The 25664-nt window shown below is 40.2% G+C and overlaps 1 long non-coding RNA gene across 1 annotated transcript; it reads right to left on the bottom strand.

Moving 5' to 3' along the window:
* Positions 1-5984: 5984 nt before the first annotated feature.
* LOC133242839 (uncharacterized) lies at positions 5985-15273 on the bottom strand. The gene is made up of 3 exons (XR_009734909.1): positions 15079-15273; positions 10056-10334; positions 5985-6417 (listed from the first exon to the last, which is right to left on the bottom strand). It is a non-coding gene; the product is annotated as an uncharacterized LOC133242839 (long non-coding RNA).
* Between the last annotated feature and the right edge of the window lie 10391 nt (positions 15274-25664).

The following is a 25664-nucleotide window of genomic DNA, read 5'->3' as shown; positions in this document are numbered from 1 at the left end:
GATCTAATGAAATGTATGCTGATTTTTTAGCTACATTATAAACTGCTATTTCCCATACTGTAATTGGAGAAGAAGCCAAAAGGCAAATAGAGAAATTACTTGCTTATGAAAATGCAAATCAGGAATGTCAAAAAGCTATAGCTCCAATTCGTGAGACAGGGACTATTATTGATTATTTGAAGGCTTGTCGCAATCTAGGATTAGAAACTCAAAAGATGCAAATGGTAGCTGAAACAATAGCTGCTGCCTTAAGAAAGGGAAATAAAGGATGCTTTGCATGTGGAAATAAGAACCATTTAAAAAGGGACGGCCCTAAGAAAGCTAAAAAAAAAAAAAGAAAAGAAAAAATATATAAAAATATAAAACCTCCAAAAATCTGCCCTCGCTACCATAGAGGAATGCATTGGGCCAAAGATTGTAAGTCTAAATCTGACATTGAAAGAAAACCTATTCCGGAAAACGCCAAGCAGGGACCCCCCTGGTCCACTTCAATAAAAACCTGGTGCAAATTCCATCTTTTCCCTCAAACCCTCAACATCCGGCAGTGCTGCCATCGATATACCAGCTTTGTTTTTAGATAATATGAAGTTAATGAGCTCTATTTAAATTCAAATTCACATGAACTGAAAAATATTAAATATATATAATGTTTATTTAAATATAAATATAATTTAAATATAATTGCTTGCTAATCTAATTAAGACGTTATAAGTCATCAACATTATATAATACTTTTATTATGCCTAGGTTTAAGGTAAACTAAATTTGTCAACAAAAGGGTAACTCTGTTTATACATATATATACACACACACACATATATATAAATATATAAATGAGATGAAAACTTTTAGATAAACTCTATTAAAAATAATTATATTTTAATAGAATAATCTATTATTATAATCTGTTATTATAATCTAAAATAATCTCTTAGGATTGGGATTTTGGTGATAGACAGGGAGGCCTGGTGTGCTGCAATTCATGGGGTGGCAAAGAGTCAGACATGACTGAGCGACTGAACTGAACTGAACTGAATTGAAATTTCTAGAGTTGTACTAAACTAAATAATAAAAGTTTATTAAATAGCTAGGCCATTTCAAATAAAGTAAGATTTTAAAATATTAATTACTAAATATTAACTTCCTCTTACAAAAAGCTTTTCTTACAGAAAAACTAAGGAGATTTTAAACTGTTAATAAAAATATTATATAATGTATAATATATGGATATATATATAAATATATATATATTGGTATATATAATAAATATATATTATAATATTATATGATAAATATATTCACCAATCTATAAAATGCTAATATACAAGACACTTCATAGTTGCTAAGGAAAAGTAAGACATATGCTTTTAATAAAAAGATATAAGGTATGACAAACTCAGATATACATTCCACATTTTTCCTGGGGGCCACTGCTCATTTAACAAACAATACAATTATCACCTTGCTTATTTAACTTATATGCAGAGTACATTATGAGAAACGCTGGACTGGAAGAAGCACAAGGTGGAATCAAGATTGCCAGGAGAAATATCAATAACCTCAGATATGAAGATAACACTACCATTATGGCAGAAAGTGAAGAGGAACTAAAAAGCCTCTTGATGAAAGTGAAAGTGGAGAGTGAAAATGTTGGCTTAAAGCTCAACATTCAGAAAACGAAGATCATGGCAACCGGCCCCACACTTCATGGGAAATAGATGGGGAAACAGTGGAAACAGTGTCAGACTTTATTTTTCTGGGCTCCAAAATCTCTGCAGATGGTGACTGTAGCCATGAAATTAAAAGACGCTTACTCCTTGGAAGGAAAGTTATGACCAACCTAGATAGCATATTCAAAAGCAGAGACATTACTTTGCCAACAAAGGTTCACCTAGTCAAGGCTATGGTTTTTCCTGTGGTCATGTATGGATGTGAGAATTGGACTGTGAAGAAGGCTGAGCGCTGAAGAATTGATGCTTTTGAACTGTGGTGTTGGAGAAGACTCTTGAGAGTCCCTTGGACTGCAAGGAGATCCAACCAGTCCATTCTGAAGGAGATCAGCCCTGGGATTTCTTTGGAAGGAATGATGCTAAAGCTGAAACTCCAGTACTTTGGCCACCTCATGTGAAGAGTTGACTCATTGGAAAAGACTCTGATGCTGGGAGGGATTGGGGGCAAGAGGAGAAGGGGACGACAGAGGATGAGATGGCTGGATGGCATCACTGACTCGATGGACATGAGTCTGAGTGAACTCCGGGAGCTGGTGATGGACAGGGAGGCCTGGCGTGCTGCCATTCATGGGGTCTCAAAGAGTCGGACACAACTGAGCGACTGATCTGATCTGATCTGACAATTATTAAAATAACCTGGAAATATGACAAGCCTATTTGGACAGAGCAGTGGCCTCTCACAAAAGAGAAATTACAGGCGGCTAAAGAACTTATAGATACACAACTAAAATTAAAGCATATTGAGGAATCTTGTTCTCCTTGGAACTCTCCTATATTTGTCATTAAAAAAAAAAAAAATCTAACAAATGGCATCGCCTAACAGACCTTAGAAAAGTTAATGCATCTATGAAACCTATGGGTACATAACAACCAGAAATCCTATCACCTACCACTATTCCTTAAAATGTGCATATTATTATTATTGATTTACCAGATTGCTTTTTTAATATACCTTTACACCCTTTAGGCCAAGAGAAATTCACTTTCTTTCTCCCTTATCCTAATCATATTAGACCTTATAAACTGTACCAATAGACTGTACTGCCGCAAAAGATGACAAATTCTCCTACCATATGTCAGTACTATGTAGCCAAAGCCCTTGAGCCTGTGAGAAAGCAGTTTCCTAACTTTCTTGTTATTTACTATATGGATGGTATATTGTTTTCAGCTCCATCTATCTTAAAAACTGAACACATGTTTGATATACCTCAACTATGCTTTAAAAACTCTAATCATTGCCCCTGAAAAAATTCAAACCTCTACACCTTACCATTACTTGGGGTTCATTGTTAATAGGCAGCACATTACTCCCCAACTAACTCAGATCCGTACTGATAAATTATCAACCTTATATGATTTTCAAAAGCTCTTCAGATCAGATGAGATCAGTCGCTCAGTCGTGTCCGACTCTTTGTGACCCCATGAATCACAGCACACCAGGCCTCCCTGTCCATCACCAACTCCCAGAGTTCACTCAGACTCACGTCCATCGAGTCAGTGACGCCATCCAGCCATGTCATCCTCTGTCGTCCCCTTCTCCTCTTGCCCCCAATCCCTCCCAGCATCAGAGTCTTTTCCAATGAGTCAACTCTTCACATGAGGTGGCCAAAGTACTGGAGTTTCAGCTTTAGCATCATTCCTTCCAAAGAAATCCCAGGGCTGATCTCCTTCAGAATGGACTGGTTGGATCTCCTTGCAGTCCAAGGGACTCTCAAGAGTCTTCTCCAACACCACAGTTCAAAAGCATCAATTCTTCGGCGCTCAGCCATCTTCACAGTCCAACTCTCACATCCATACATGACCACAGGAAAAACCATAGCCTTGACTAGGTGAACCTTTGTTGGCAAAGTAATGTCTCTGCTTTTGAATATGCTATCTAGGTTGGTCATAACTTTCCTTCCAAGGAGTAAGCGTCTTTTAATTTCATGGCTACAGTTACCATCTGCAGAGATTTTGGAGCCCAGAAAAATAAAGTCTGACACTGTTTCCACTGTTTCCCCATCTATTTCCCATGAAGTGATGGGACCGGTTGCCATGATCTTCATTTTCTGAATGCTGAGCTTTAAGCCAACTTTTTCACTCTCCACTTTCACTTTCATCAAGAGGCTTTTGAGTTCCTCTTCACTTTCCGCCATAATGGTAGTGTCATCTGCATATCTGAGGTTATTGATATTTTTCCTGGCAATCTTGATTCCAGCTTGTGCTTCTTCCAGTCCAGCGTTTCTCATGATGTACTCTGCATATAAGTTAAATAAACAGGGTGACAATATACAGCCTTGAAAGGTAAGAGAAACCCAAATAAGACGGTAGGTGTTGCAAGAGGGCATCAGAGGGCAAACACACTGAAACCATATTCACAGAAAACTAGTCAATCTAATCACACTAGGACCACAGCCTTGTCTAACTCAATGAAACTAAGCCATGTCCGTGGAGCAACCCAAGACGGGCGGGTCGTGGTGGAGAGATGTGACAGAATGTGGTCCACTGGAGAAGGGAATGGCAAACCACTTCAGTATTCTTGCCTTGAGAACCCCATGAACAGTATGAAAAAGCAAAATGATAGAATACTGAAAGAGAAACTCCCCAGGTCAGTAGGTGCCCAGTATGCTACTGGAGATCAGTGGAGAAATAACTCCAGAAAGAATGAAGGAATGGAGCCAAAGCAAAAACAATACCCAGCTGTGAATGTGACTGGTGATAGAAGCAAGGTCTGATGCTGTAAAGAGCAATATTGCATAGGAACCTGGAATGTCAGGTCCATGAATCAAGGCAAATTGGAAGTGGTCAAACAAGAGATGGCAAGAGTGAATGTTGACATTCTAGGAATCAGCGAACTGAAATGGACTAGAATGGGTGAATTTAACTCAGATGACCATTATATCTACTACTGTGGACAGGAATCCCTCAGAAGAAATGGAGTGGCCATCATGGTCAACAAAAGAGTCCAAAATGCAGTACTTGGATGCAATCTCAAAAATGACAGAATAATCTCTGTTCGTTTCCAAGGCAAACCATTCAGTATCACAGTAATCCAAGTCTATGCCCCAACCAGTAATGCTGAAGAAGCTGAAGTTGAACGGTTCTATGAAGACCTACGAGACCTTTTAGAACTAACACCCAAAAAGATGTCCTTTTCATTATAGGAGACTGGAATGCAAAAGTAGGAATTCAAGAAACACCTGGAGTAACAGGCAAATTTGGCCTTGGAATACAGAATGAAGCTGGGCAAAGACTAATAGAGTTTTGCCAAGAAAATGCACTGGTCATAACAAACACCCTCTTCCAACAACACAAGAGAAGACTCTATACATGGACATCACCAGATGATCAAAAGCTCTTAGGTGATATTAATTGGGTTAGACCTTCTTTAAGCATTGCTAATTATCAACTGAATAACCTATTTAATAGTTTAAAAGGAGATCCTGATTTAAATAGCCCTCGTTCACTTTCTCAAGAGGTACGAGAGGAACTCTGTTTGGTTCAAAATAAATTACAAAAACAATTTTTTACTCACATCAAAATAGATTTACCTCTAGAATTGTTTATACTGCCCTCTCCTCATTCTCCCACAGGACTTCTTGCCCAACAAGAACACCCAGTAGAACGGATCTATACCCGTTTTAGGGGAATAAAGTCACTTACACCCTACCTTGATTTAATTGCTCTAATTATTATCAATGGAAGAAATAGGACTAAAACTCTAATTGGCTTCAATCCTCATAAAATTGTAATACCTATCAATAAATCTCAATTTGAGAATGCTTTACAAACTTCTACTGATTTCCAAATAGCTTTTCTACAATATTTTGGAGAAATTTCTTTTCATTATCCGTCTGGTAAGCTGTGAAAGTTCTTCAGAAATACTGAATTTATTATTTCTCACATTATCAGCTCACAGCCTATACCACAGGCCGAGGTTTTTTTATACAGATGGGACTAAAAACGCCAAAGCTTCATTCTGGTCTCTTAAGGAATATAAAGTCTTTTATACTAAATTTCATTATGCTCAACAAAAAGAATTATATGCTCTTATTTAAGTTATTTGCCTACATCCTTACCCCATTAATATAGTCTCTGACTCATATATTCTGTTTTTGTATTAAAAAAATATAGAAACCTCCACCATATACTCCAATCAACCTATTATTCAACAACTCTTTTTCAAACTACAATCTTGTTAAAAACCACTGTGGGGGATTTTCTCCCAGGGACTTGGAAACAATGAATCTGAAAGAACAACACTTGGACAGTCTCTTGCAAGGACTGACAAGTTTATTTCTGCGGTCGAGCCTTTTTATAGAAGCAGGAACAAAGAGCTTAGAGTATACGGCCAGCAGAGCACATACGGGGTTAAGACATAATCAGTAAAAGATATTTCAAGGACAGCGCGTTTTAAATGACCCATGTGTTTATCCCATGACCAATTTTCTCAAGCAACATCTTTAATATTTAATTATTAAATCTTGGCGCTGAGCATAGCTAAAGGCATGAGATGTTTTTCAGCTATCAGTATGCAAAGCCTGAGTACTTCTGGCCCTCTGCCATTTTCCCAAGGACCTTCTCCTTCAAGGCTACTTTGCACTGCGCTTCCCAACATATCTTCCTTTTGTTTTTAATTTAAGCACAGTAGCTGCTAGTTGGACTCCGTTGTGAAAGGCACTGAGTCTTGAGTAGAGATATCTGTATCCTATAAACAATGACAGAAAAAGCAGGGTGATTAATACATATATAACAATGTTGCTTCCTGAAAACCAAGTTCTAGGGTCTAGAGATGATAGGGCTTTAGTTAAAGTATCGTAAAATTGAGTGCTGTACAATTCCTTGGGTACCTTAACTTGAAAATTAGCAATTTGTTGTTTCAACAGATTGATGTCTAAACTTGAGTTATCTGTGAGATCCTGCAAATGTGCTTTAACTTTATCCCAAGGATACTCAGTGCTATTGTTGGGCATATTAGTCAGACAAAAAGAAGTAAAATTCCAGTGACAACGTATACGTGTTTGGAAAGTCAGTTGCTGCACTTGATCTCCTAAGTGGATTATCACAGTTTGTAACTCATTAATTCGTGTTTGTAATTGCTGGTCTATTTGGGCTTGTCGAGTCCAAAGATCATGAGCGTCTTTGTGCCATGCAGTGATAAAATCATGATTTTGTATAGAGTTATGTAGAGCCATACCAGACAAAGTTCCTACAGTCACAATGGAAATAAGGCTTAGGATGCCTGCAATAATCCACCCAATGATGTCCTTAGATGGCCTAAGTCCAGTTTTCAACAATACAAACAGAAAGACAGAATCAGTCCAAGGTTCAGTTAAGTTTACAGTAAGCCATAACTCAGATCTTTGTTTAACTAGTGCAATTCTAGCATTGTGATATGAAATGGTGTGATTAAGGCAGGTATACAATGCACATGCAGTACAATTGACAATCTTGGCCAATAAGTCAATACCAAAATGCCCTACAATAAACAAGTACGGAAGGTGAACACACGATTGAATATAGCCAGTACTATTGTATAGGATGAACTATGGAATGAGGTTCGTGACATTGTACAGGAGACAGGGATCAAGACCATTCCCATAGAAAAGAAATGCAAAAAGCAAACTGGCTGTCTGGGGAGGCCTTACAAATAGCTGTGAAAAGAAGAGAAGTTTCACTTTTCAAGGAAAGATATAAACATCTGAATGCAGAGTTCCAAAGAATAGCAAGAAGAAATAAGAAAGCCTTCTTCAGTGATCAATGCAAAGAAATAGAGGAAAACAACAGAATGGGAAAGACTAGGGATCTCTTCAAGAAAATCAGAGATACCAAAGGAACATTTCATGCAAAGATGAGCTCAATAAAGGACAGAAATGGTATGGACCTAACAGAAGTAGAAGATATAAAGAAGAGATGGCAAGACTACAGAGAAGAACTGTACAAAAAAGATCTTCATAACCCAGATAATCACGATGGTGTGACCACTGACCTAGAGCCAGACATCCTGGAATGTAAAGTCCAGTGGGCCTTAGAAAGCATCACTATGAACAAAGCTAGTGGAGGTGATGGAATTCCAGTTGAGCTATTCCAAATCCTGAAAGATGATGCTGTGAAAATGCTGCACTCAATATGCCAGAAAATTTGGAAAACTCAGCAGTGGCCACAGGACTGGAAAAGGTCAGTTTTCATTCCAATCCCAAAGAAAGGCAATGCCAAAGAATGCTCAAACTACTGCACAATTGCACTCATCTCACACGCTAGTAAAGTAACGCTCAAAATTTGCCAAGCCAGGATACAGCAATATGTGAACCGTGAACTTCCTGATGTTCAAGTTGGTTTTAGAAAAGGCAGAGGAACCAGACATCAAATTGCCAACATCCGCTGGATCATAGAAAAAGCAAGAGAGTTCCAGAAAAACATCTATTTCTGCATTATTGACTATGCCAAAGCCTTTGACTGTGTGGATCACAATAAACTGTGGAAAATTCTGAAAGAGATGGGAATACCAGACCACCTGATCTGCCTCTTGAGAAATTTGTATGCAGGTCAGGAAGCAACAGTTAGAACTGGACATGGAACAACAGATGGGTTCCAAATAGGAAAAGGAGTACATCAAGGCTGTATATTGTCACCCTGTTTATTTAACTTATATGCAGAGTACATCATGAGAAACGCTGGACTGGAAGAAGCACAAGCTGGAATCAAGATTGCCGGGAGAAATATCAATAACCTCAGATATGCAGATGACACCACCCTTATGGCAGAAAGTGAAGAGGAACTAAAAAGCCTCTTGATGAAAGTGAAAGTGGAGAGTGAAAAAGTTGGCTTAAAGCTCAACATTTAGAAAACGAAGATCATGGCATCTGGTCCCACCACTTCATGGGAAATAGATGGGGAAACAGTGGAAACAGTGTCAGACTTTATTTTTCTGGGCTCCAAAATCACAGCAGATGGTGACTGCAGCCATGAAATTAAAAGACGCTTACTCCTTGGAAGGAAAGTTATGACCAACCTAGATAGCATATTCAAAAGCAGAGACATTACTTTGCCAACAAAGGTTCATCTAGTCAAGGCTATAGTTTTTCCTGTGGTCATGTATGGATGTGAGAATTGGACTGTGAAGAAGGCTGAGCGCTGAAGAATTGATGCTTTTGAACTGTGGTGTTGGAGAAGACTCTTGAGAGTCCCTTGGACTGCAAGGAGATCCAACCAGTCCATTCTGAAGGAGATCAGCCCTGGGATTTCTTTGGAAGGAATGATTCTAAAGCTGAAACTCCAGTACTTTGGCCACCTCATGTGAAGAGTTGACTCATTGGAAAAGACTCTGATGCTGGGAGGGATTGGGGGCAGGAGGAGAAGGGGACAACAGAGGATGAGATGGCTGGATGGCATCACTGACTCGATGGACGTGAGTCTGAGTGAACTCTGGGAGTTGGTGATGGACAGAGAGGCCTGGCGTGCTGCCATTCATGGGGTCTCAAAGAGTCGGACACGACTGAGCGACTGATCTGATCTGATCTGATTGTATAGTAAGGTATAATTAGAAGGATGAAACACACCCACAGTCCCATAAACACTAGTGAATTGCTCTAAGGCTGCTGGAATTTTCCAAATGTGCCATTGCTCTGGCCCCACAATGGGGACGATGATCCTGGTTCGTGGGGGTGATAAGCCCCCATTATACCAATTCAGCAATATGTCCTTATGAGTCCAGAAACTTGTATTAGATTTGTGAAAGCCTCCAATGCTTGATCTATTAAACCAGGAGCAGTTATGATGTTCCTCCTGCTCTTCAGAACAGTTTACAAACAACCCGTGAGGTCCCCAGTCAACAAATTTAAATCTATGATTGGTATGATTTTTCTGAATTATAGAAACTTTCCCAAATTGGCCTCGACAGTCAGACCAATGTAACGGTTGTATCTCCTGTTTTCTTCTCCAAGATACAGTGTGACATGAAGGTTCCTCTGGTTGAAAAAGCAAGTTCGAATAGTTGGCTATCTGGCCTGGATAATGTCACTTGGAGCCATTAAGTAAGAAAGATGCCATAGCGAACATTCCCAGATGCAAAGCAGTCCCATTGTTGGCAGAGTATGCTCACCACTGTGGGAAGATAGTCATGCAAAGGGGGTGATATCCGAAACAGATAGGCAAGGTTTTGAATCCAATGTAAATGTTGATTGGCTTTCCCTCATCTTCTTCATGGATTGGTCGCTTTGTGGACCAGGGACTTGGAAAATGCATGCTATCATTGGTAAAGATCATAGGGGCTTTATCTACCCAATCCACTATGGAGAGAAGTGGTGGGTTGGATATGTATGCCCAATAAACATATTCTGCACTTACCCCAGAGAAACAGGAAAGAACAGCTAACATTGCCAGAAGCAGCTTATCTGGAGTCAAAGGAGTTCCAGTGTTCTTCAGTGTCTGCTCAGCCTGACGAGTCATGTTTTTCACTTGAGCCCATGTCGAGTAAGGATTCAGACAATGGCGTTTCCTCATTGGCTCCTCCAAGGTCATTGATGAGACCCTTCGCATCAGCTTCATCACTTGCCGAAGGAGTCCGATCTTGGGGTCCTTCTCAGTAATGGACATGGCGAAAGGGAACCCAGATTTCCTCTCCATCTGCAATGACAAGACCATAACACTTGCCTAGGAGTTGTAAGATTCCTGGCAGCCACTGATTAAATTGCTTATACCATATTGGTGTATTGATTTCTAATTTGCTGTTTTTGTCTTCTGCAAAATGTCTATCTGCACGAGTGTCAGAATTATTTTTTGTTAAGTTTAAATTTAGGGGATAAAGAGTTAAAGATAATAATAATTGAGGGTTCATAGGATAAGAAGTGTATCTCCTCTTCCAAATTCCCCCTTTCTGTTTTAATAAGTGAGTTTTTAGGGTGCGGTGGGCTCTTTCAATAATGGCTTGACCCTGGGGATTATAGGGTATTCCTGTAATGTGTGTTATGTTCCATTCTGATAAAAATGAATGAAACGAGTGTGAGGTAAATGCAGGTCCATTGTCTGTTTTCAAGACTGAAGGAATCCTCATAACGGGGAAGGTAAGTAAGAGTGCAGAAATGGCATGTTTGCTGGATTCTGAAGAGACAGGTACTGCCCGGATAAAGCCTGAAAATGTATCTACTGAGACAAAAAGCAAAGGAAACTTTCCTAGGGAGCAGTGAGTGAAATCAGACTGCCAAAGGGAATTAGGCTGTTGCCCCCGGGGGTTAACTCCTGAAATCATAGTTCGTAAGTGCAGAGGGGCGCAGACATCACAGGTTTTAATAATACGGCTTGCTTCAGTGAGAGGAATATGGTATTTAGAGTGCAATCTGTTAGCATTGGTATGAAGATTAGCATGTTTGTCCCTGGCAGATGTAAAGACGGGAGCTATGAGCCTGTCAACGGTATCATTTCCTGCAACCAGGGGGCCAGGTAAACCTGAATGAACACATATATGTACAGTGAAGAAAGGTTCCAAACGTGAGCGAATTAGGGCTTGAGTCTGTGAAAAAAGAGTATATAATTCTTCATCTAGGTTGTATAAAAAGGTGGTAACAAAATCGGGAAAAAAGGGAAGTAAGGTATTTGGAATCAGTATATACGTTGAAGGATAATGGTTGAAGAGACAAAAGAGCATATAAAGCATACAATTCAACTCTTTGTACTGAAGAATAGGTAGTGGGTAATTTCTTTTTGATATCAGGGCCGACAATCCCTGCTACGCCTTTCTTGTTGCCATCAATGAAATAGGTGGGGGCATTGGAAATAGGCTGGGATGCAATGATATTAGTTATAATGAATTTAGTACATTGTAGAAAGTCCCATAATTTTCCTTTCAGCAAATGAAATGAGATAACATTTTGAAAATCACTTAATGCTATTTGCATGGTCAGGTTATAGTGTAAGGCAATTTGCAATTCCTTTTTTGTCAAGGGGACGTGTATTGCATATGGATCAAATCCAGTCAAAGTTTGTACATGGCTTCTCCCTGACATGATTAATTGCCCTATTTTCTCAATATACAATACAATTTTTTTAGACTGTTTAGTGTGTAAATATACCCATTCTATTGGGCTATGCTGAGCTATAATTGCAGTGGGTGAATGTTCAGTGGAGAATATATATAAAGAAACCAGTTGATCATGATCTAGCTGAGTTGAGAAAGATTGTTGAATGCGTTTCTCCACTAAGGCCAGTTCTTCTTTGGCCTCTTTTGTTAGCTGCCTAGGGCTATTAGGGTCAGGGGATCCCTCTAAAATTTTAAATAGATTTTGTAAGGCATAGGTGGGGATGCCGACAGATGGCCGCAGCCAATTAATATCTCCTAGCAATTTTTGAAAATCATTCAGCGTGCATAGAGACTGCACAGAAATTTGAGTTTTTTGAGGTTTAATTTTAGATTCTTCCATAACATGTTCTAAATAATTGAAGGGTGCTTTCAATTGAATTTTATCTGGCGCAACAAGCAGGTCATGATTTTGAAAAGTAGTAGTAACTTCATTATATAACTATTGTAAACAGAGTTCAGATTCCATGGAGAGAAGTATATCATCCATGTAATGAATTATGTAAGCAGTAGGATACTTATCTCTAATGGGTTGTAATAAAACAGATATGAGATATTGGCAAATGGTAGGAGAGTTCATCATTCCCTGAGGTAGAACCTTCCACTGAAATCTTTTAACAGGAGCCATGTGATTTATAGAAGGAACCGAAAAGGCAAAACGTTTTCTATCTTTAGGGTGCAGAGGTATAGTAAACAAGCAGTCTTGTAAGTCAATAATAGTTACAGACCATCCTTTTGGTACCATAGAAGGGGAGGGCAATCTGGGTTGTAAGGGCCCCATAGGTATCATGGTATTATTAACATTTCTTAAATCTATCAACATTTGCCATTTTCCTGATTTCTTTTTTATTACAAAAACAGGGGAATTCCACGGGGAAAATGAAGGTTCTATATGAGCTTTTTGTAATTGTTCATTTACTAATTGTGTAAGAGCTGCCAATTTTTCTTTAGTTAGGGGCCATTGAGGTGTCCATACTGGGGTATCAGATTCCCAATCGAGAGGCAGCGGTGCTAACTCAATGGCCCGCACTAAAAAGGTTCATTTAAAGAAATTGTGGCTTTCGTTTGTTCAAGAAAATCCCGTCCCCATAAATTGATAGGGATATTGGTAATATATGGTTTGATATAAGCTACAATTTGATCAGGGCCATACACTTGTAAATAGGATGCACTGACAAAAGTTTGTGTGGTATCAGCTTCACCCACTCCTAGTAGTCTATAAGGAGCCACAACCTTACCCCAATCAAGGGGCCATTCTTCAGCTCTAATGATTGAAATGTCAGCTCCGGTATCTAGCATGCCTGTGAAATTTTTTCCCCATATGCATAAAGTGAGCATGGGTTTCTGATGTTCCTTTAATAAGGTGGATAGTGCAGCAGTAAGGTTGGTACTACCAAAGCCTCCCTGCCAAACTTTATCAGATGCCTTCATTGGTTTGACATCTGGTAAAAGTAATAATTGTGCAAAACGTTCCCCCTTTTGTAAGTATACATTTCCCATTTTCACAACATTTACCATAACATGTATTTCCCCTTCATAATCTTCGTCCACAACACTGGTCAATATCACTAAACCTTTCATTGTGCAGCTACTACGTCCCAAAATCAGTCCCACCATCCCAGATGGAATCAGGCCAATATATCCAGTGAGAATTTTGTGAGTGTTGTATAATTCTATTAATTCCATGTCATAAGGACTAGGTATATCAATGCAAGCACTTTTAGATGTAGCTGCTTGTAGCGTCATAACGCTGGGTCCTCCTTTTGTAGCGGGGCTAGAGGAAAGCCCCTTTATTAGTTTCCCTGTTGTTTTTGTTGTGCACTGGGAGTCAATGTGTTTCCATCCTTATCAAATTTGGAATGACATTCATTCAGCCAATGGAACCCCTTTTTACATCTTGGACATACTCCTGGGGGTCTCTTATTAGAAGTAGCATTATTTTTTCCAGCCTGTGTTGGCAGAAGGCATTGTTTTTTCATATGGCTGGCCTTCCCACAGTTAAAACATTTGGCATTAGCAGCTTTCTGTACATTAAAGGTTTCTAATGCCGCCAATTTTGCTCTATGGGACATAGATCTGATATCCCTACAAGCTTTCAAATACTCCATAAGAGAGCCAGTCTCTCGAATTGGTCTAAGCACAGATCCACATTCCTCATTAGCATTTTCAAAAGCAAGTTGTTTTAAAATAGTATTTTGTAAAGTCACATCCTTAATAGATTTTTCAACTGCATCCTTTAATTTTCCTATAAATTGAAAATATTCCTCCTCATGCCCTTGAATAATCTTAACAAATGAACCATCAGAGTTAGCGCTATCAACCTTTGCCCACGCCCTGCAGGAAGTTTCTTTAATGAAATGCAACATCTGAGGGGTAATATTAGCTAATTGCACAGTTATATCAGCCATGGTCCCCATTCCAGTAAATATATCATAAGTTAAATTGGTGGGGTTACCACGAGATTGCTGGTCAATCATCATTTGTTGGGCCTCATCACCAACCCACATTTGCCACTGCAGTAATTGTTGAGGATTTAAAACCATCCTTGCTACTTGAAAAAAATCATATGGCATCCAATGGTCAGCCCATCCTCTGAGAAATTCTACACAGTAAGGAGAAGTAGGTCCATACAGAGTACATGCTTTCATAAAGCTAGACAACATACCAAAATCTATACCGAACCAAGTATTTTGACCCTGGGCGGGTTGATCAAATTTATTGGGAAAGCGAAAGCACAAGCAGGCATCTCCCAAGGAGGAGTGAAGCGGTTAGTACGAGCAAGGTTAACAACTGCAGTTACAGACGGAGCAGAAGGAAAAACCTCAGATTTGGGCTGCCTGCCGAACGAAATGACTTCCGCCTTAAGCGGTTTCGGTTTTGACACATCCTTAATAGATACATCCTCAAGTTGTTTTTCCAGGGTTTGTGTTTGATTGAGCGTGACATTTTTGCATTTCAAAGCACCTTGCATGTCTTGTTCATCAAGCTCATATTCATGCAAAGACCAAACAGTCTCTACCTCCAAATCAACATTATGTCCTTCAATTCGTTCTATGACAGCCCCTATGAGTGACCAGGTAACCCACCATTGAGGAGGAATGCAGACTCTTTGCCGATATGCTCACAAAACATTATTCTTAACCCCTTTCCATACATCAAGATCAAGCGTCCCCTCCTCCAGGAACCATGGATTATGTTCCAATAGTATATGATAGCAGTCGTTCAACTGATATCTTGAAACATTAACACCGTTTTGTTTCAAAAAATGATGCATTATAGAAATGAAAGGAATCTTACTGCTATGTTGTCCCATCTGTTCAGCCTTCCTTTCAAGTCCCTGTTCAGGCGCCACCTGTCAGGGATTTTTCTCCCCGCGACTTGGAAATGACGAACCTGAAAGAACAACACTCGGACAGTCTTTTGCAAGGACTGACAAGTTTATTTCTGCGGTCGAGCCTTTTCATAGAAGCAGGAACAAAGAGCTTAGAGTATACAGCCAGCAGAGCGTACGGGGTTAAGACATAATCAGTAAAAGATATTTCAAGGACAGCGCGTTTTAAATGACCCATGTGTTTATCCCATGACCAATTTTCTCAAGCAACATCTTTAATATTTAATTATTAAATCTTGGCGCTGAGCATAGCTAAAGGCATGAGATGTTTTTCAGCTATCAGTATGCAAAGCCTGAGTACTTCTGGCCCTCTGCCATTTTCCCAAGGACCTTCTCCTTCAAGGCTATTTTGCACTGCACTTCCAAACAACCACAATTCTCCCATTCATATTATACATATTCGAACACTTTCTTGTCTTCCGGGCCCCATGACTTATGATAATGAACAAACTGATAAACCGGTTTCCTTTGCTACTCCAGAGGAACAGCATGCTCTGTTGCATAACAATGCTGGCTCCCTACAGCAGCTATAGAAAATCCCATACCCCAGTCTAAAGAAATTATTAATAATTGCTGTACTTGTAGACCTCTACCCATCACACAAGGTATTAATCCTCATGGTTTACAATCTAACGAACTATGACAAATGGATGTAACTCATTGCCCTGAACTTTCTCCATTTTCTTTCCTACACATCTGTATAGACACAAATTCCTCTTTTATCTGGGCCACACCTCTTCATGGTGAAGCTACACAACATGTTATACCCTGCCTATATTTCTAGACACTTTAAACAATTTCTACAATATTTTCCAATTATACATATTACAGGTATTCCTTATAATCCAGACACAAGACATAGTCAAACAAACACATCACACACTAAAGTTACAAATAAAAAAATTTAAAAAGGGGGAATACACAGGTACACTACTGTCTTCCTTATCTGAAGCAGACTTTACTAGATTCCAGCATATTTCTAAACCTATAACTATTGTTAATACAGCTTTATTTGTTTTAAATTTTTTAACCTCTTCTTAAGATTCGACCCAAGGGGGCCCCCAGCATTCAAAATGGAGATGAAACAAGAACCCCAGGAAGAAGAAATTCCAATATGGGCTATGTCTGCTCTAAAGATCTCCAGAAAGCACAGCCCTTGGCAGCATCACCCTGATGATCTCCCCACTTGGGGACAAATAAAAACCCTTACTAATCAAGCTGAAAATTTGGTCTCTCAACAGGGATTGCTTCCGAGTCCTGAATACATTCTCCTAGAAATGCTCAGTCTTTTGGCCTGTACCTCCCCCTGCTCGAGTTTGGACTAATACACAACCCCCCTCTATTACAGGTGGTTGAATGGACAGAGAGAGGACCAATCGTTTCAACTAATGACTCTATATGTATGCCTTCTCCCTAGTACATGAAAGGGCCCTCACACCCTGGGCAGGAAAGAAAACTAATTAACATTTCTTTAGGCTATGAAGTCCTTCCCTTGTGCATGGGCCCAGCAGAATTGTGCATAAACGTCAGCCGACAAACTTGGGCTTTCGTCCTGCCTCCAAAAGAAGACTTTCAGACATTGATTGGATTATTTACTGCCCTTTCTTTGTCTGTAAACCATGTTTATACTACTGAGACTTTAGGGAAAGAGTTAGGGAAAGAACAAAGAACATTATGCAAAGGGTTTACTTATAAAAACTTTACTTATACTCCCATTCATTGGGACAAATGTCAAACCAAATCAAGAAAAATCAATGTTTGTGGCTAATCATACAATTGTTGATTGGGGACCCCATGGTATGTGGTTATCTGACTGCTCAGAGGATATTAACAACACTGTGTGTGATATGGAAGGTCACTGACACTACGATGGAACATTATTATGACAAAGGACTTCTTGAGTGGATTGACGGTGGATTAGCCCCACCTCGTCCTAGGATCGTCCTTGATAAATAGAGTGGACCTGAACAATGGGACATTTGGAAACTTGCTGTGAGCACAAGAGCATGGAAGAACTTGGGATTTGGACTGGACATTTCATAGGGACCACTCGTGGTCATAGTAACTATTACTTTTGCTATAATCAGTCATACTTTATACAGGCCTGTGTCCCACTTCCTTTTGTTATAGCCATAGAAAATTTACAATTTAATAAGACTTTTATGTTCTGTAACTTGTATTATTGCAAACTATATACTTGCCTTAACTCCTGTATTTCTTTAAGCTACTCAATTTTGTGTTACTCCTGTTCAATTCAATCATAGTGCCTACAACTGGGAACAAATCAAATTTCATTTACATGATAATGCCTCTCTGAATGTACAATTACTGAAAAAGAAAATCTTTAAAACTTTTTCTAAAAATCTGCCCTCTTCCCCTAATTTGGAAACTTTAGCTGGACAAATTATCTGCGCTAGACCCACGAGGATGGTTTCAAAGTATTACCCACAGTATCAGGTCTGGAACTGTAACTTTGGTGATTGTCTTGACAATTATATTTGTTGTTTACCGTCGCCTTCCTATAAGGTTGGTTAATTCTAACCAAACTCATTTGGTCAAGACCTTTTTTACAAATATAATAAAATAGGGGGAATTGTCAGGAAGCATTTAACAGGAGGCTTCCTGTGTGCTGTTTTGGATCTGTCAGGAATTCTCTGTTCCTTAAGGAAAGGCAAGCCTCTCCCGGGACTGAGGAATCCAGACATTTCCTTCATTAGTTTTTCTATACGGTGATAAGTACCCTCTTCTTTTTATAAACCATATGGTAAGAGTGGTTATTTACAACTCTCTCTTTCATATGGATGACCTCATGTTTTCTTGATAACTTGTAAGTTTTGATTTTATCTCTGCTGAAAATAGCTATCTTGTAAGACAGTATAAATACCTACACCATGTTGAATAAAACACCTTTGCTCCATCAGAGCTCTGATCCCCGTGTCGTTCTTTCTCTTTCTTTCTCTCTCTCTCTCTCTCTCAGGCTATTTCTTTGGAGTACAGAGGCCCTCTGAGTTCACTTTCCTGCCCGGGCTTCTAAGACCCTCTCAAGAAGGCACTCTGCACCTTCACCCCATCGAGAGGGCGCCTGAGGCCTCCGTGAACAGAGCAAGCCCCGTGCAAGGGGCTTTATTGGCTTTCTGCATAAACCAAGGAATATCAGCCTCTTTCTCTCCTTTACTTTCTTATCGTCAACTCCAGACCACCAGGTTCCGGTCCATTAAAGGACCTCAACACTTCCCTGGTGGGGGAAGAATCAAATGGTAAAGAATCTGCCTGCAATGTGGGAGACCTGGGTTCAATCCCTGGGTTGGGAGGAGGGCATGGAAATCCACTCCAGAATTCTTGCCTGGAGAATCCCCATGGACAGAAAAGCCTGGCAGGCTACAGTCCATGGGGTCACAAAGAGTTGGACACAATTGAGCAACTAAGCAGAACACATTACCACAAACTGAGTGGTTTAAAACAACAGAAATTTATCCTCTTGGTATTCTGGGAGCCAGAAGTCCAAACTCAGAGTGTTGGCAGGGTTGGGCTCCTTCCAGGGACTGTAGGGGAGGATCCTTCCTTGTTTTACAGCTTCCACCTTCCAACCAAGGTGTTCTTTGGCTTGTGGCTTCATGACTCCAATCTCTGCACCTTCACATGGCTTCTCCTCTGTGTCTTCCCTAGCTCTGCTGGGTAGATGAAGGACCCCCTGCCATTCAGAGAGCCCAGGGGGTTCTGCAGAGGCAACAGCCTCAGGGACATCCCCCCATGTAGAACAATCTCATATTTCAGAGTGTCAGATTTTCTCAATAAATCCCTGACCTGAGCTTTGTAGGAAAGGCCCCTCTCCCCCACTGCCCTCTCCCAACCAGGTTCTCTGGCTCTTATTCAGTCACCAAGTTGTGTCTGACTCTTCATGACCGCATAGACTGCACCATGCCAGGCTTATTTCTCTGTCCTTCTCTGGCTGTTAACTGCCATTAACTATATGTTCACAGCTCTTTGACTCTCTTTATCCCTCTGCTGTGCATCAGTGCTGACTTAGCAGAGAGGCTATTCTTATTCTCTGGTAATGATTCCCAGAAAGAAAAAAAAAAAATATTGCCCAACTGGTTTCCAAAAAGGCTGTGTCCCTTCCATTTCCACCTGAAATAGACCAGAATACGTTTCCCAGAATACATCCCCATCAACATTAAGAGTTGCTGGTCTTTTAAATGTTGGCAATTAATCTGCACATCTGGTCTATATGTGAAAAGAATGTTTATTGCTACTTTTCTCATAGTGGTGAAAAAAACTGGAAATAAGGTGAATAGCCAACAGAGGGAAACAGTTCAATCAACACCTGCAATTATTATGTGGGCATTAAAAAGAATGATCCAGAGTTATGACAATTAATTGGGAAAGATGGATGTTGGTTACTAAGTGAGGAATAAGAGGCGGCCCAAAATGTGTATAATGTGAGCCCAACTTTGTGAAACACAAATGGGAAAATTTTTTCTATATATATATATAAGTGTACATAGAATGTCTGTATTTGGTTATATTAAAGGACATGAACTGAGTTGTTGACATAAGTCACCTGTGGGTGGAGTGGGAGGGGTGATGAGGAGGTGGAAAGGAAGTGGGTGGGGCAGTGTGGCAGGAAGCTGCCAAAAGAAAAAAAGAAGCTAAAAATCTGCACTGTAAGAAAGACAAATATGATATGATATCACTTATATGTGGAATCCAAAATATGGTGCAAATGAACTTATTTACAAGACAGAAACAGACTCATAGAGATAGAAAACAAACCTAGAGTTACCAAAGGGGATGAAGGTTATAAAGTAGAAGTTTGGGATACATACGCACTACCATATGTACAACAGACAAGGACCTACTGTATAGCATAGGGAATTCCACTCTATATCTTGTAAAAACCTATATTAGAAAAGAATCTGAAAAAGAATCTATTTATCTATCTGAATCACTGTGTTATACTCTTGAAATGAACGCAGCATTGTAAGTTAATTCTATTTCAATTAAACAACAACGAAAGGATCCCAGCCTCAAAAATCCCTGAACAGACAAAACCAGTTTAGTCATTGAAGTAAAGTTTAATATAGGTCATTTGGGGGAGACTACTCTGACTTGGATCATTTCTTGCTTAAAGCTCTGGAAATAATGAGCAAAACCTAAACCCTTTCCCATGGTTGATATGCTGTAACTACTGAAAATTCTGGCAAGAGTGAACATTGACTCTTTAGGAATCAGTGAACTAAAATGTACTGGAATGGGCGAATTTAATTCAGATGACCATTATATACTACTACTGTGGGCAAGAATTCCTTAAGAAATGGAGTAGTCTTTATAGTCAACAAAAGAGTTAAAAATGCAGTACTTGGGTTCAATCTCAAAAGTGACAGAATGACCTCTGTTCATTTCCAAGGCAAACCATTCAATATCACAGTAATCCTACTCTATGCCCCAAATTCTAATGCTGAAGAAGCTGAAGTTGAAAGGTCCTATAAAGACATGCAAGAGCTTCTAGAAGTAACATCCCCCCAAAAGATGTTCTTTTCATCATAGGGGACCAGAATGCAAAATTAGGAAGTCAAGAGATATCTGGGGTAACAGACAAGTTTGGCCTTGAAATACAAAATGAAGCATTTCAAATGCTAACAGAGTTTTGCCAAGAGAACACACTGGTCATAGCAAATACCCTCTTCCAACAATACAAGAGATGACTCTACACATGGACATCACCGGATGGTCAATACCAAAATCAGATTGATTATATTCTTTGCAGCCAAAGATGGAGAAGCTCTATACAGTCAGCTAAAACAAGACAGGGAACTGACTGTGGCTTGGATCATGAAATCCTTATTGCCAATTTCAGATTTAATTGAAGAAAATAGGGAAAACCAATAGACCATTCAGGTATTACCTAAATCAAATCCCTTACAATTATACAGTGGAAGTGAGAAATAGATTCAAGGGATTCGATTTGATATACAGAGTGTCTGAAGAATTGTGACCAGAGGCTTGTGACACTGTACAGGAGGCAGTGATCAAGACCATCCCCAAGAAAAAGAAATGCAAAAAGGCAAAATGGTTGTCTGAGGAGGCCTTACAAATAGCTGAGAAAAGAGAAGCTAAAGGCAAAGGAGAAAAGAAAGATATACCCATATGAATTGCAGAGTTCCAAAGAATAGCAAGGAGAGATAAGAGAGCCTTCCCCTTGATCAATGCAAATAAATAGTGAAAAACAATAGAATGGGAAAGACTAGATATCTCCTCAAGAAAATTAGAGATACCAAGGGAACATTACATGCAAAGATGGGCACAATAAAGGACAGGAACAGTATGGATGTAACAGAAGCAGAAGATATTAAGAAGAGGTGGCAAGAATACACAGAAAAACTGTACAAAAAAGATCTTCATGACCCAGATAGCCATGATGGTGTGATCACTCACCTAGAGCCAGACATTCTGGAGTCAGAAGTCAAGTGGGCCTTAGGAAGCATCACTACGAACTAAGCTAGTGGAGGTGATGGCATTCCAGTTGAATTATTTCCAATCCTAAAAGATTGGATGCTGTGAAAGTGCTGAACTCAATATACCAGCAAATTTAGAAAATTCAGCAGTGGCCACAGGACTGGAAAAGGTCAGTTTTCATTCCAATCCCAAAGAAATGCAATGCCAAAGAATGCTCAAACTACCGCACAATTGCACTCATCTCACATGCCATCCAAGTAACACTCAAAATTCTCCAAGTGAGGCTTCAAAAGTATGTGAACCGAGAACTTCAAGATGTTCAAGCTGGATTTAGAAAAGGCAGAGGAACCAGAGATCAAACTGCCAACATTTGCTGGATCATAGAAAATGCAAGAGAATTCCAGAAAAAAAATCTACATCTGCTTCATTGACTATGCTAAAGCCTTTGACTGTGTGGATTACAATAAACTGTGGAAAATACTTAAAGACTTGGGATTACCAGACAACCTGACCTACCTCTTGAGAAATCTGTATGCAGGTCACGAAGCAACAATTAGAACTGGACATGGAACAACAGACTGGTTCCAAAATGGGAAATGTGTACATCAAGTCTGTATATTATCACCTTGCTTATTTAACTTATATGCAGAGTACATCATGCAAAATGCCGGGCTGGATGAAGCACAATCTGGAATCAAGATTCCCGGGAGAAATATCAATAACCTCAGATATGCAGAGAACACCACCCTTATGGCAGAAAGAAGAACTAAAGAGCCACTTGATGAAAGTGAAAGAAGAGAGTGAAAAAGGTGGCTTATAGCTCAACATTCAGAAAACTAAGATCATGGCATCCAGTCCCATCACTTCATGACAAATAGATGGGGAAACAATAGAAAGAGTGAAAGACTTTATTTTCTTGGGCTCCAAAATCACTGCAGATGGTGACTGCAGCCGTGAAATTAAAAGACGCTTGCTCCTTGGAAAAAAAGTTATGACTAACCTAGACAATATATTTAAAAAGCAGAGATATTACTTTGCCAACAAAGGTCTGTCCAGTCAAAGCTATGGTTTTTCAAGCAGTCATGTATGGATATGAGAGTTGGACCATAAAGAAAGCTGAGCACCAAAGAGTTGATGGTTTTGAACTATGGTGTTAGAGAAGACTCTTGAAAGTCCCTTAGACTGCAAGGAGATCCAACCAGTCAATCCTAAAGGAAATCAGTCCTGAATATTCACTGGAATTACTAATGCTGAAGCTGAAACTCTAATACTTTGGCCACTTGATGTGAAGAACTGGCTCATTAGAAAAGACCCTGATGCTGGAAAAGATTGAAGGCTGGAGGAGAAGGGGATGACAGAGGATGAGATGGTTGGATGGCATCACTGACTCGATGGAGATGAATTTGAGCAAGCTCTGGATGTTGGTGACGAACAGGGAAGACTGGCATACTGCAGTCCATGGGTTGCGGAGCTGGATATGACTGAGCAACTGAACCGAACTAAAAATCCTAATATTATAACCAACCACTGTGAAGAATTTCCTCACTACATAAGTTGCCTTATAACAATATACCCCTGAGCCTTGTTTCATGTTTTGAGTGCTTCTGGTTTGCAAGCTGTCTTTTTGCAAGCTGTCTTACTGTGTGCACAGTAAACTTTTACAAAAAAAAACCTGCAGAATGTTTAATATGATCACATTTGTATAATTTTTTTAATTTAAAAGGCAAGTAAATAAACAGTTTTACTCACAAAAAGAATGCAAATCATAGTACATTTAACCCACTTCTACCAGAAATGGACCAAACACAAAATATTGGTAAGGACACAGAGGATTTAAACAACAATCTGAAAGTCATGTAAAAACCCTGCATCCACTAGAGATAAAGATTTTTTCCTAATTGCACAGGGGACAATTACAAAAATAGACCACATACTATGTGATGAAAGATATTTGCACAAATTTCAAAGAATCAACACCATACAGACTATGTTCTCTGACAATTATTCAATTAAATTTGAAGCAACATTAAAATGATAAAGTCAAACAAACATACATTTGGGACCTTAAAATGCACTCCTGAATAACTCACTGGTAAAGTGCCAGTAATAGAGGAGACATTGTGAAATATTTGAAGCTGAATTGCAATGAAAGTACTACATATCAGACTTAAAAGGAGAGAGTGGTTCTTCCTTGTTTGCCTGCTCATCCTGTTGATTCCCTTCCTGCTGATCCTGCTCTCCTATGGGTTCATTATCACTGCCATCCTCAGAATCCACTTGGCTAAGGGCAGGAACAAAGCCTTCTCCACCTGTGCTGGGCACCTACTGGTCTCCCTTCTGCACTACGGCTGTGCAATATTCATCTACATTCGCCCCAGGTCATGCTACACCCCAGAACAGGACAAAACTGTGTCCTTAATCTACACCAACATCACTCCCATGCTCTACCCTATGATCTATAGTCCGAGGAATAAGGAAGTCAAGGGTGCCCTCAAGAGACTCCTGGAGAGACATGACCGGAGCAGGTGGTGGTCCCATGCAGGGGGACAGGGAACGGAGGTCCACGTGCAAGAGCCCATATGGTCATCTCACTGCACCCCTTGCAGCTCTGTGCCTCCTCCTGAGGGCTGTTCTGAGGTTCTTCAGGTGCCTGGACCTTACTGTGCCCTTTCCTGTGGTCGGAGATAGAACAAACCCTAATGTTTTCTTAGATGGGGCGGCTCTGGGGTGTTATCGAATGTTTGTCTGGCCAAAAGACTAAAATAAAGCAAATTATTTTAATACCATGGTTACAAGCTATTACTTCATAGAAAGGAGTGGTTAATCCCACCACCAAGCCTAGGAACACCCACATGCTGTTAGAAGGATGAGAAGGGAAAGGATTTGGGTCCTTGATGACCCTTCATTAGGCAACTCAACCACCACAATGAGTGCCTGCCTGTAGCCTTTAGGTTCAGTCAACAATACACTTGCTGACGGTTTAACCCCCCCTCCAAAGCATTCCTCACTGAACCCCCTCCCAAAGCCCCCATGAGCATCCATTATTGCCAACCTTGCCTGCCCTCCTTAGTTCATGGCTCCTACCACACCCCTGATCATTCCTAGGTGATGACCCCATCTCCTGCCCCAAAGGGGCCCTCAGAGTCACCAGAGGGCACTTCTCAGTGGGAGTGACAGATCTTGAAGGGCAGGAACCATGTGGGTAATTGTTCCTCATGTCCAGTCCTACTTGCTTTGTGGCCTGTGCCAAGGCCACTGCAAGTCACTGAGAGAAGATGGAGGTAACAGGGGAGAATCCACTAGAGGCTCTGCCAAAAGAGCTGATGGACCAGTGACAGTACAGTGCTATTGATGCTCTGCAGAAAGAGAGGCCCATGTTGTTATTCAATGGGGGTGATACTATTCCACACCTCCTAGGACTGTGACGAGGATGGCTTGGGACAACATATGGAGGTGGCCTTGGCAAGCAGGGCACCGCATCAGTGGTGTTGAGAACTACCACATCCTGGTGTGGTACCCCGGCCTCTCACATCGCCCTGTCCAATTCCCCAGGAACTGAGCTTCCTTCTGTGCCCTCAGACCTGAAGAAGGTCAGAGCCTGGAGGGGCAGGGTGGGATAACATTCTGAGATCCTTGCAGGAACCCTGATGATGATTCTAGGTTGATCGAAGGGAAGGTGAGGTGATCACTAATTTCAATCTCTGTGCACAGAGGACAGAAGTGAAAGAGAGAGAGAGACAGCAACCAAGAAAACCTTTGCGTTGCAACTGTACTCAGGCCCTGTGCTTCAGGGCCCTGTGACGCCCCTTTAATTAGACAAACTTAGAGAGATACCTCTTATCTTTTCAAGAAATATTATTTCTTGCCCATAAATCCTTCCTTATTTTCAAAATAATCCAGTGAAATGTTGACAAGTGTTGAAGCTGGGTGAAACATAGGTAGTTTTTTGTTTTTTTTTTTTAATCCTGTCCTCTCTCCTTGTATGTAGATGTGAAAAGTCCATAATAAAGACTTTAGAGAAGTTAAGGTACCAACT

Source organism: Bos javanicus, chromosome X (genome assembly GCF_032452875.1).
Source record: "Bos javanicus breed banteng chromosome X, ARS-OSU_banteng_1.0, whole genome shotgun sequence".
NCBI classification, from domain to species: Eukaryota; Metazoa; Chordata; class Mammalia; order Artiodactyla; family Bovidae; genus Bos; species Bos javanicus.
Note: the sequence above shows the minus strand (reverse complement) of the source record. Positions and strands in the feature narration are given on the sequence as shown.